This window comes from Neolamprologus multifasciatus, chromosome 18, assembly GCF_963576455.1.
Source record: "Neolamprologus multifasciatus chromosome 18, fNeoMul1.2, whole genome shotgun sequence".
Taxonomy (NCBI): Eukaryota; Metazoa; Chordata; class Actinopteri; order Cichliformes; family Cichlidae; genus Neolamprologus; species Neolamprologus multifasciatus.
The window spans coordinates 1,879,881-1,891,689 of NC_140456.1; positions in this window are offsets into that span (position 1 = coordinate 1,879,881).

Sequence of the window (11,809 nt, forward strand, 5' to 3'; positions counted from 1 at the left end):
TTTAACAGCAGCTCCTCCTGCCTTTTACTCTGCTGCCCCCTGCTGGTCAAAACCTCGCACTGCCTCAAACTGCAGGATTCTTGTTTATCTTTGCATTTTCCACGTCTAGTTTTTTGTTAGATTTAATTTATTATTCTTTATGATTCTGCCTGCTTTTTTCTATAATACAGTCAATATAACATGAATAACATTTACCTTTAATAAAATATCATCTATATAAATGTTGCTGCTAAAGATAAAACCTTAAGGTTGCTGCCCTCTTGTGGCTGTAACAACACACTGCATTACCAACCATAACCATAAATTCTTATTGTTGTCTGTGGATGGAGGGGTGGAGGTAAGTGGATAGAGTATGTGCCATTTTAATAGAAGTTATATTAATTTTCCCAAATTTAATTTTATAAATTTCAAAAACGTAACATAACAAAGCAGAAGATTTAGCTGAAATATTCAAACTACACATTTATTTAAACCAAACAAGTGTTTAAGATTTGTGTTCCCAGTGTTTTTAATTTAGATGTAATCTGGGCTTTCTGACGTACATAACTGACTTCCAGCAAGGCTGCATGAATACGGCATTAGACAAAACACAACATGAACCCAGAAAAGACTCCAGCTGGAGGAACAGGTCAGTTTAATGTCAGAGTTGTCCACATATAACCAAGGACAGCTTCAAAAACATCCGACTAACTGGAATTTCTAATTTAAAGACCTGAATAGAAGAGCCGATGATAGGTGAGCCTTACATTTTAAAAGATGAGCATGTTTTCATAAATAACAACCTTAATCAAGGATTCATTTTTCATTCAGTGATACCGTGTCAGGCTGTATCACTGACGCCTGTATTCACACTCAAAGGTATACGTCACACCGCTGCACCAGTTTGACTCACTAAATCCATGGCAACAAAGTACTTCCTGTTTACTATAAATCTGACAACTTCTCACACAAATAAAAACTCTCCCTTCTGCCTCGGTTTGAAAGAGAGAAGCAAAGAGATGGAGCGCCATCCTGTGGTGAATCACTGGAAGTACAAAAAGAGAATTGTGGAAGACAGGAGGAAGCTGCATGTGGACGTAACAAAAAGCTGCAGTCGTGTTAGCAACATGTTTAAATTAACAAAACAATTTAACACGTTTGAAAAAAAGCTGATAATTTAGAAAGGAAATAAAAAAGTCAAAATAAAGAAATTATAATGTGAGACAGAGAAAGATTTTAAACACACTGAGTGAAGAATCTCAAAAACTGTCTTAATGATTCACTGACTTACTCAGGAGGTTGAAATCATTCATTCAGCGACCTGGATGCACATGGAAAAACTGAACCGATAACATTAATGTATTAAAACATTAAAGTTATTTTTAACAAACAGTCCAACTTGAACTGTTTTAATTATTGTGGTAACTGATAACTGAACTTGCAGAGGCAGTAGGAGTGTGTTGGAGTGCACAGCTGGACAGGCCGCGTTTTTGTAACGGCGTAAACAATGAAAGGCGGTGGATTGGCCAGTTGTTCATGATCGACTCTGAGCTGGACCAATTACAGTCGAGGAGGTCGGATGCACCCTCCCCCTTGTTTGGGCAACGGCTCTGAAAGCAATCTCATCAGAGACAAACAGAAGAAAACGGAGAAGAAAAAACAGAAAGAAGGTGCAGAAAAAAATGAGTGCCAAAAGGAAACAAGCAGGCAGATGCTGCCAAATATGTAAAGATAACTCAGTTGTTTGGTGGTGTCTGTGGTGGAGCTTCCACAGATTCAGTAACATTAGCAAGTGGTGGAGGCCAGCAGGTGGATGAGGGAAAGGGGACGCAGGAGGAGGAGAGACCCGGGGCGGTTCAAGGGGCGGAGGAACTGAACTTCAGGTCAGAAGTTATGACCTGCAGTCTATCTGGGTCAGTTATAAACCAAGTTTATTTTCATTGTGCTGACTTTTTATTGACGTTTATTGTTCTGCTTTGTGCGTCTGGCATTTGCAGGGCGGACTGACATGAAAAGAGCACTACACACCAGACCTGCGCTGAAGCTGTTTTCTTCAGGTGCTCAAACATCAGCAGCTTGTTTGCTGGCAGTCAGTTGTCAGCTCACAGAGCACGAGTGAATGGAGACGGCGAGTTTTGGAGCGTATAGTGGATGTGGTCAAAGTACTTGGGAAGAGGCGACTCAGCTATGGGCATGTGGAGAACGAGGCTGCACACGTGGGGTGAGAACACCATCGATCATGGCAACTTTCTGATTGTGTTATTAGGCAAGTATGATACGTGCCTTGGAGAACATTTGAATGACTGCAATGAGAAAAGCAAGAAGTTGCATGAGTCCAGTGGATGAAGAGGTAGAAGGTGTCTCATCACCCTACTTTCCAAAACGACTGTCAACTCAGTGACTGATGCACTCGGCCATCTCATTCAAGAGAGCATCAACAGTGACGTCCAGAAAGCTGGCAGGTTCTCTGTTCAGCCAGACACAACCCAAAACATCACAGGTTATGATCCGTGTTCAGTAATCATCAGGTATGGTACTGAGGCTGTGCAGGAGAGGCTTGTCTCCATAGCGAGGCGCGAAGCATCCACAGGGCAGCACTTTGTAAACTTGCTTTTGGAGTTTTAGAGCATCTGAATCTGGACAAGGCCATGTGCACTGGGAATGCAACAGATGGTGCTTCAGATATGAAGGGCCAGTGACTGTCCAACCTCCAGCTCATGTGCATGTGTGCTGCTATGCAGACAAACTTAATCTTGTGCTTGCTGACACAACACAAAGTGTCATTGAAAGTGGATCACTCTTTAATTTACTTAATGACATAGCTGTGTTCACGAAGGAGTCCGTCTGTGTTTTCATCCCTGGAGTGTGATTGTGAGTGTTTTCCGAGTGGAGTGTGACGGAGAGGAGTGTAGCGTGTGTGGCTGAACAAGAGTGTGCTTTTCACGTCTCTGTCCCTGGATTCCCCGGAGCTCCTTTTCCTTTGCACATTTGTATATCACACCTGGTGATATTATAAATCAACTGTTCATTCTCAGCGTCAACAGAGACCTGCACCTGAGTCCACTCATCCATTGTGTCACAAAGACTCTACTATAATAGAACAAAACAGTAGAGATAGTGTCTGTCTCCTGAATCCAAACTGGAAGCTGGTTCCACAGAAGAGGGGCCTGAAAACTGAAGGCTCTGCCTCCCATTCTACTTTTAAATACTCTAGGAACAACAAGTAGGCCTGCAGAGCGGGAGCGAAGTGCTCTAGTAGGGTGATATGGTACTACAAGGTCATTAAGATAAGATGGGGCCTGATTATTTAAGACCTTGTATGTGAGGAGCAGGATTTTGAATTCTGGATTTAACAGGAAGCCAATGAAGGGAAGCCAAAACAGGAGAAATATATACAGCTATAATAAATAACAGTATATCTTGCAGATGACTTTCTTTCAGACATGTATTATAGATGGAACTGATAAAGTTCATCGGAATCAGCTTAATAATATTGGAAAAATGACTTTGAGTGGAGTTAAAGGTGAATTATGCAGCAACAAAAAGAAACTTTAAGAAGAGCAACAGAAGACAGAACATCTTCTCCGGGAGAACAAGGAAAAGTTCTTGAACTCAACAAAACTAAACTGAACAAACAGATGTTTGTATGCACACTGAATTCTGGTAAATTCTGTGTTTCTTCCAAACATTAAACAGAAAATCAATGTGTTTCCTTTTATTCCAGGCATTTGGTGATAAACCAGAGAACTGAGCAAATAAAACTATTGACCTGATTATTGCAAGAGAACTGGAAAACAACGTTATTTTAGTTCATCCTGAGGAGACCATGGATGCCTGAACCAGTCTAAATAACAACCCGTCCAATAGTTGGACAGTCACTTCCTTTTTTTTCTACTAGAGTACAGTTGATTACTGATGCAGAGGCAGATTCATACCAAATACAAACTATTATAGTTGTCAGGGTGCTGGGTCTGTGATGCAGCATTTTGAGTTTATTTTGTATTTTTTATTTCTTTGGTAATATTTGCGATTTAGTCTAGTCTATCTTATCATCGAGGTCCCTTTAGGTTTGAGTCTGTCTGTTTTGCTATTTTAACCTTCGTGGGAAGATCCCTTCCCAGACACCTTAACGCCCACTCACATCCTGGGCCTGTTGACCTCAGGATATCACATGATAGGGTGGGGCCAGGTTTCACAATGAGCTCACCTGAAACCTGTTATTGTGATCCACACCTGTTTTCACACCCTGACTCGTGTGATAGGGTAGAGGATCAAAAGAGGGTCCAGGACCCTCTGTGGGGGGAAACTCCCACAGGGCTTAAATCTGGGACTCTCCACCATTTGACCTTAGAACTGAAAAAGCTTCTCAGATGAAGGTGAAACGACTTCAAGCAACTTAAAGAAGTCCAGACGCTTTTCTTTCCAAGCTCCTTAGGTGTGCAATAGTATATCACAGTGAAGAAGAAGTGCTGGGAAGCACTGCACATCCTGTCACTCAGGCCACGTCCACGCTAAAACGTTTTTGTTTGAAAACGGATCTTTTTCTCTCCATTTTGGCGTTTTTGGTCAAGGAAAATGCAGCGTTTTGAAAATGTCTCCAAAGTGGACATATTTAAAAATGCAGTTTTTGTGTCGCAGTGTGGACAGCGTAACCACGGGCTTTCGGAAACAATGATGCATTTTAGTCATGTGATGCAGTCATGTGACCAATTACACTAAGATAGCGGAGGGCATTACACAGCAGTTGTTTTGTTTGCCCTATTAAAGATTAATATCAGTTTGCTTCAGATAGCTTATCTTCAAATTTTTTAACTCTCGCTCACTTTTGCAACTTTGTACTTTTGTTACTGCAACAATGCCACCTCATTGTTAGTCCATTTAAAAAACTCGGTGCTTTTCATCAACGTTTCAAAGAGTCGGAAAGTAACTAAACATCAGACAGAAATAACGCAGGTGGAATCGTGTTGCGTTTCACGCATGCGCAGGACTGGAACGTAAACGTTTCAGTGGACAAACAACTGTTCAGAAACAAATGAAAACACCGGTGTGCACGTGGAGCGTTTTTAGATGAAAACACAGTTTTCAAATTTATCCGGATTAGTGTAGACGTAGACTCAGAGTCTCAGGGACGTCACACCTAATAATCGACTGTGTAATGTAACGGGATAAAGTGTGTAGTCCACGTCAGTGTTCCTCTGCGGTCGTCTGCATTTTCTATTATTCTGCTGTCTCCTTCTTGCCACACGTCCTGTTCCATGGTTGGCTGTGGCTTCTCTATGGTTTATCTGAGAAGGCTCATCATTGTTTTACTCTGCTCAGGCAGAATTAAGCATCTTACACTCTAAAAACAAAAACTGACATTTACTTAAACTTTTGATGCAACACTTTTACACTTAAAAATATTGAGTATTTTGGAAACCAGTCAAATCTGTTCAATATACTTGATCAGTTGAATAACTAAAGCTTAAACAAATTAAGTTGAAATGAATAATTGTAGTTGTTACACAAACATGAAAAAATTGAGTAAATCTAACAGAAATCACGAGTTAAAAACAAATTTAAGGTTAAGTGAAAACCACACAAAAAAACTGAGTAAATAACACTGACATGCTTGGTCAATGTAACTGAAATACAGACCGTAATTTAATCCAAGATTTTGTTCAAATTACTTAATTTTGCAAACTGAACTTATTCAAAATTGTATTTAAAATTAAATATGAACATTATTGTATTTCACTGGTAGTCTAAGTTTAAAAAAAACAAACAAACTAATATGTAGTTGTGTGTTTTATAATACATGTATGAAAAATGACCACATGTTAACATTTTTTCAAATAAAAAATGTATTTTCATAAACATGGCAATAACTTGAAATAAACAAGCACTAAAAAGAAAACAGCTTTTTCCCTTTTAGCTCAAAGCCTCACATACCTGAAGGATAAATGGCAAACCAGGAGAGCAAATACAAAAGCTTTTTATTTTTTTAAAAACGAACAGAACAATGAAAAAGGCTCATGGTTTATGTTCCATCTCCTAGTAAATTACACAAGAACTGAGATAACACGAGAACAAGCTCAGACCCTCCCTCAGGCTACTGGCCTGTATGAAAAACATCTCTCAGGTTATGAATATTTTTTTGAACAGTTCTCTTTGCTTTTTTGACATATTTGAGATTTTGTTGGTCCAAATATGTTTTCTTTACAATGGAAATGACATCACATCAAGGCAATGCATTAACCTTTTGATGGATATCCATTCAAAAAGTCCCGTTTTGTGAAATGTAGTCATCTACAAAGCACAGAGGTGATTCTTCAGCCTCTGAACCTTGCCTGAAAGGTTTGCAGGATCCAGCTCCAGGAACACTTTTTGAAATGCCGCGAAGCAATATTTGAGATTCTTGGGGTATTTCAGATCCACAGCACAGGCTAGTCCCAACAGATAGCAACAGGCTCTGTTATGCCTTCAATAACGATCCCTACGTCACGCGGTTTGAGTGACCCATCTTGGTTCTCCAGCACGTAAATCTTCATCAGCTCCTCAGCCAAAGCCTCTTCAACACAGACATACTCAGCATCCTCCTGCAGACATAAAGAACTAAAGTAAGCTTACTTTTATTCCACATATTTTAAGACATGGACACAAAAAGGCTGTTTTCACATGAAATCTGAAGCTACTAATTTGAACACTGAGATCCCAAATTTTAAGCAATTTGAAGTAAAGGCTGTTCTCTGCTATAGTTCATAGCTTTAGTTTTTCAGCTGGATAAGTCTCTGTGTGAAATAATATGGGGGCAGTGGTTCTTTTGGAATAAGTGGGGGACGTCCAGCACTGACACACAACATGATACAAAAAGTTACTTAATGTTTCCTTAATAGCGAGTGAAGGGTTTCATTCATCCAGTTCATGGTAATCCTGGTAGTTTGAGTGAAGGAAACTAGACCTCTTTAGTTCCTTGAAGACGTTTCGCTTCTCATCGGAGGAGCTTTGTCAATCCTGAATTGAGTCCAGTTTCCTTCAAACCTACTACGAAATGGTAATGCTGAAGTGATGACATTTTCATGTCTGTCATGTTTTTAATATATCCACAACAATGATGGGCAAATCTAAAGCAACATGGAGATTGGCAGTGCAATAACAGTCTTTTTGTCCATTATTCAATGTGTCAGACCGACTGATCTTTGGATTATTATATACTTAATAATATACATACATATATATATAGTTATATGAATTCTATCTATCTCTCTATCTATCTCTCTATCTACCTCTCTATCTTTCTATCTAGCTATCTGTCTATCTATCTCTCAATCATCTATCTATCTCTTTATCTATCTATCTATCTTTCTACCTATCTATCTCTCTATCTCAATATCTATCTCTCATCTCTCTATCTATCTCTCTATTTATCTGTCTATCTCTATATCTATCTATCTATGTATATATCTATCTCTCTATCTCTCTATCTATCTATCTCTCTATCTCTCTATCTATCACTCTATCTACCTATCTATCTACCTATCTATCTCTCTCTATGTATGTCTCTATCTATCTCTCCATCTCTCTATCTATCTCTCTATTTATCTCTCTCTCTCTATTATCTATCTCTCTCTCTATCTCTCTATCTCTCTATCTATCTATCTATCTATCTATCTATCTATCTATCTATCTATCTATCTCTATATCTCTCTCTCTCTACCTCTCTATGTTTCTATCTAGCTATCTGTCTATCGATCTCTCAATCATCTATCTATCTCTTTATCTATCTCTCTATGTATCTCTCTATCTATCTCTCTATGTATCTCTCTATCTATCTCTCATCTCTCTATCTATCTCTCTATTTATCTGTCTATCTCTAAATCTATCTATCTATGTATATATCTATCTCTCTATCTCTCTATCTATCTATCTCTCTATCTCTCTATCTATCACTCTATCTACCTATCTATCTCTCTCTATCTATCTCTCCATCTCTCTATCTATCTCTCTATTTATCTCTCTCTCTATCTATCTATCTATCTATCTCTATATCTCTCTCTCTCTACCTCTCTATGTTTCTATCTAGCTATCTGTCTATCGATCTCTCAATCATCTATCTATCTCTTTATCTATCTATCTATCTTTCTACCTATCTATCTCTCTATGTATCTCTCTATCTATCTCTCATCTCTCTATCTATCTCTCTATTTATCTGTCTATCTCTAAATCTATCTATCTATGTATATATCTATCTCTCTATCTCTCTATCTATCTATCTCTCTATCTCTCTATCTATCACTCTATCTACCTATCTATCTCTCTCTATCTATCTCTCCATCTCTCTATCTATCTATCTATCTATCTATCTATCTATCTATCTATCTATCTATCTATCTATCTATCTATCTATCTATCTATCTATCTATCTATCTATCTATCTCTCTCTCTATCTCTCACTCAATCTATCAATCTATCGCTCTCTCTCTATCTATCTCTCTATCTCTCTATCTATCTCTCTATCTCTCACTCAATCTATCAATCTATCGCTCTCTCTCTATCTATCTCTCTATCTATCTCTCTATGTATATATATCTATCTCTCTATCTCTCTATCTCTATATCCATCTCTCTTTGTATATATCTATCTCTCTATCGCTCTATTTATCTCTCCATCTCTCTATCAATCTCTCTATCTCTCTATCTATCTCTCTCTCTATCTATTTCTCTATATCTCTATATCTCTATCTCTCTATCTCGCTATCTCTCTCTCTCTCTCGATCTCTCTATCTCTCTATCTATCTCTTTATCTCTCTATCTCTCTAACTCTCTATCTCTCTATCTATCTCTCTTTCTATCTATCAATCTATCTCTCTCTCTCTCTCTTTCTATCTCTATATCTCTCACTCTATCTCTCTCTCTCTCTCTATCTATTTCTCTATCTATCTCTCTATGTATATATCTATCTCTCTATGTATATATCTATCTCTCTATGTATCTATCTATCTATCTATCTATCTATCTATCTATCTATCTATCTATCTATCTATCTATCATCTATCTATCTATCTATCTATCTATCTATCTATCTATCTATCTATCTATCTCTCTATCTCTCTATCTCTATATCTATCTCTCTATCTCTCTATCTATCTCTCTATCTATTTCTCTATGTCTCTATCTCTCTATCTATCTCTCTCTCAATCTCTCTATCTATCTCTTTATCTCTCTATCTATCTGTCTATCTCTCACTCTATCTTTCTCTCTCTCTCTCTCTCTCTCTCTATCTCTCTATGTATATATCTATCTATCTATCTCTCTATCTCTATATCTATCTCTCTATGTATATATCTCTCTCTCTCTCTATCTCTCTATCTATCTCTCTATATCTCTATCTCTCTATCTATCTCTCTATCTATCTCTCTATCTATCTCAATATCTCTCTATATATCTCTCTATGTATACATCTATCTATCTATCTATCTATCTATCTATCTATCTATCATGTATCTCTCTATCTATCTATCTATCTATCTATCTATCTATCTATTTATCTATCTCTCTATCTCTCTCTCTATCTTTCTATCTATCTATCTCTCTATCTCTCTATCTATCTCTATCTCTATATCTATCTCTCTATGTTTATATCTATCTCTCTATCATTTATCTCTCTATCTTTCTATCTACCTATCTATCTCTCTTTCTATCTCTCTATTTATCTCTCTATCTCTCTATCTATCTCTCTATTTATCTCTCTATCTCTCTATCTATCTCTCTATTTATCTCTCTCTCTCTCTATCTATTTCTCTATCTATCTCTCTATCTCTCTTTCTCTCTATCCCTCGCTCTCTATCTATCTATCTCTCTATCTCTCTTTCTCTCCATCCCTCGCTCTCTACCTATCTATCTCTCTATCTATCTCTCTATATCACTATCTCTCTATCTATCTCTCTATCTATCTCTATATCTATGTCTCTATGTATATCTCTATCCCTCTAGCATCTATCTCACTATCTATCTACCTATCTATCTCTCTTTCTATCTCTCTCTCTCTATCTATCTCTCTATGTATCTCTCTATCTCTATTTATCTCTCTATCTATATCTCTATCTCTCCATCTTTCTCTATCTATCTCAATATCTCTTTGTCTATCTCTCTATGTATATATCTATTTCTCTATCTCTATATCTCTCTCTCTTTCTCTCTATCTCTCTATCAATCTCTCTATGTATATATCTATCTCTCTATCTATCTGTCTCTCTATCTATCTCTCTATGTATATATCTATCTCTCTTTCTATCTATCTCTCTATCTCTCTATTTATCTCTCTATCTAACTCTCTATCTCTCTATGTATATATCTATCTCTATATCTCTCTATCCATCTCTCTTTGTATATATCTCTCTCTCTATCTCTCTATTTATCTCTCTATCTCTCTATCAATCTCTCTATCTCTCTATCTATCTCTCTATCTATTTCTCTATATCTCTATATCTCTATCTCTCTATCTCGCTATCTATCTCTCTCTCTCTCTCTATCTATCTCTCTTTCTATCTATCAATCTATCTCTATAATTCTCACTCTCTCTCTCTCTCTATCTCTCTCTATCTCTCTATCTATCTCTCTATGTATATATCTGTCTCTATATCTATCTCTCTATCTATCTCTCTATGTATATATCTATCTCTATATCTTTCTATCTATCTATCTCTGTATGTATATATCTATCTCTCTATCTCTCTATCTATCTCTCTATCTCTCTTTCTCTCTCCATCTCTCTTTCTCTCTATCTATCTCTCTATGTATATATCTATCTCTCTATCTATCTATCTCTCTATGTATATATCTATCGCTCTCTCTCTATCTATCTCTCTATCTCTATTTATCTCTCTATCTATCTCTTTATCTCTCTATTTATCTCTCTATCTAACTTTCTATCTCTCTATGTATATTTCTATCTCTCTACCTATGTCTCTATCTATCTCTCTACCTATGTCTCTATCTATCTCTCCATCTATCTATCTATCTATCTACCTATCTCTCTACATATCTATCTATCTCTCTCTCTCTCTCTATCTATCTCTCTATGTCTCTATGTATATATCTATCTGTCTATCTGTCTATAACTCTATCTCTCTATCTATCTCTCTATCTCTATATCTATCTCTCTATGTATATATCTATCTCTCTCTCTCTCTCTCTCTCTCTCTCTCTCTATCTATCTATCTCTCTATCTCTCAATCTCTCTCTCTCTATCTCTCTGTCTTTCTCTCTATGTATATATCTATCTCTCTTTCTACCTCTCTCTCTCTATCTATCTCTCTATCTCTCTATCTCTATTTATCTCTCTATCTATCTCTCTATCTCTCCATCTTTCTCTATCTATCTATCTATCTATCTATCTATCTATCTATCTATCTATCTATCTATCTATCTATCTATCTATCAATCTATCTCTCTATCTCTCTCTCTATCTCTCACTCAATCTATCAATCTATCGCTCTCTCTCTATCTATCTCTCTATCTATATCTCTATTTCTCTATCTATCTCTCTATGTATATATATCTATCTCTCTATCTCTATATCCATCTCTCTTTGTATATATCTATCTCTCTATCTCTCTATCAATCTCTCTATCTATCTCTCTATCTATCTATCTCTCTATCTATCTATTTCTCTATATCTGTATATCTCTATCTCTCTATCTCGCTATCTATCTCTCTCTCTCTCTTTCTATCTATCAATCTATCTCTATAATTCTCACTCTATCTCTCTCTCTCTCTCTCTCTCTATCTATATCTCTATCTCTCTATCTCTCTATCTATCTATCTCTCAATCTCTCTATCTATCTCTCTAT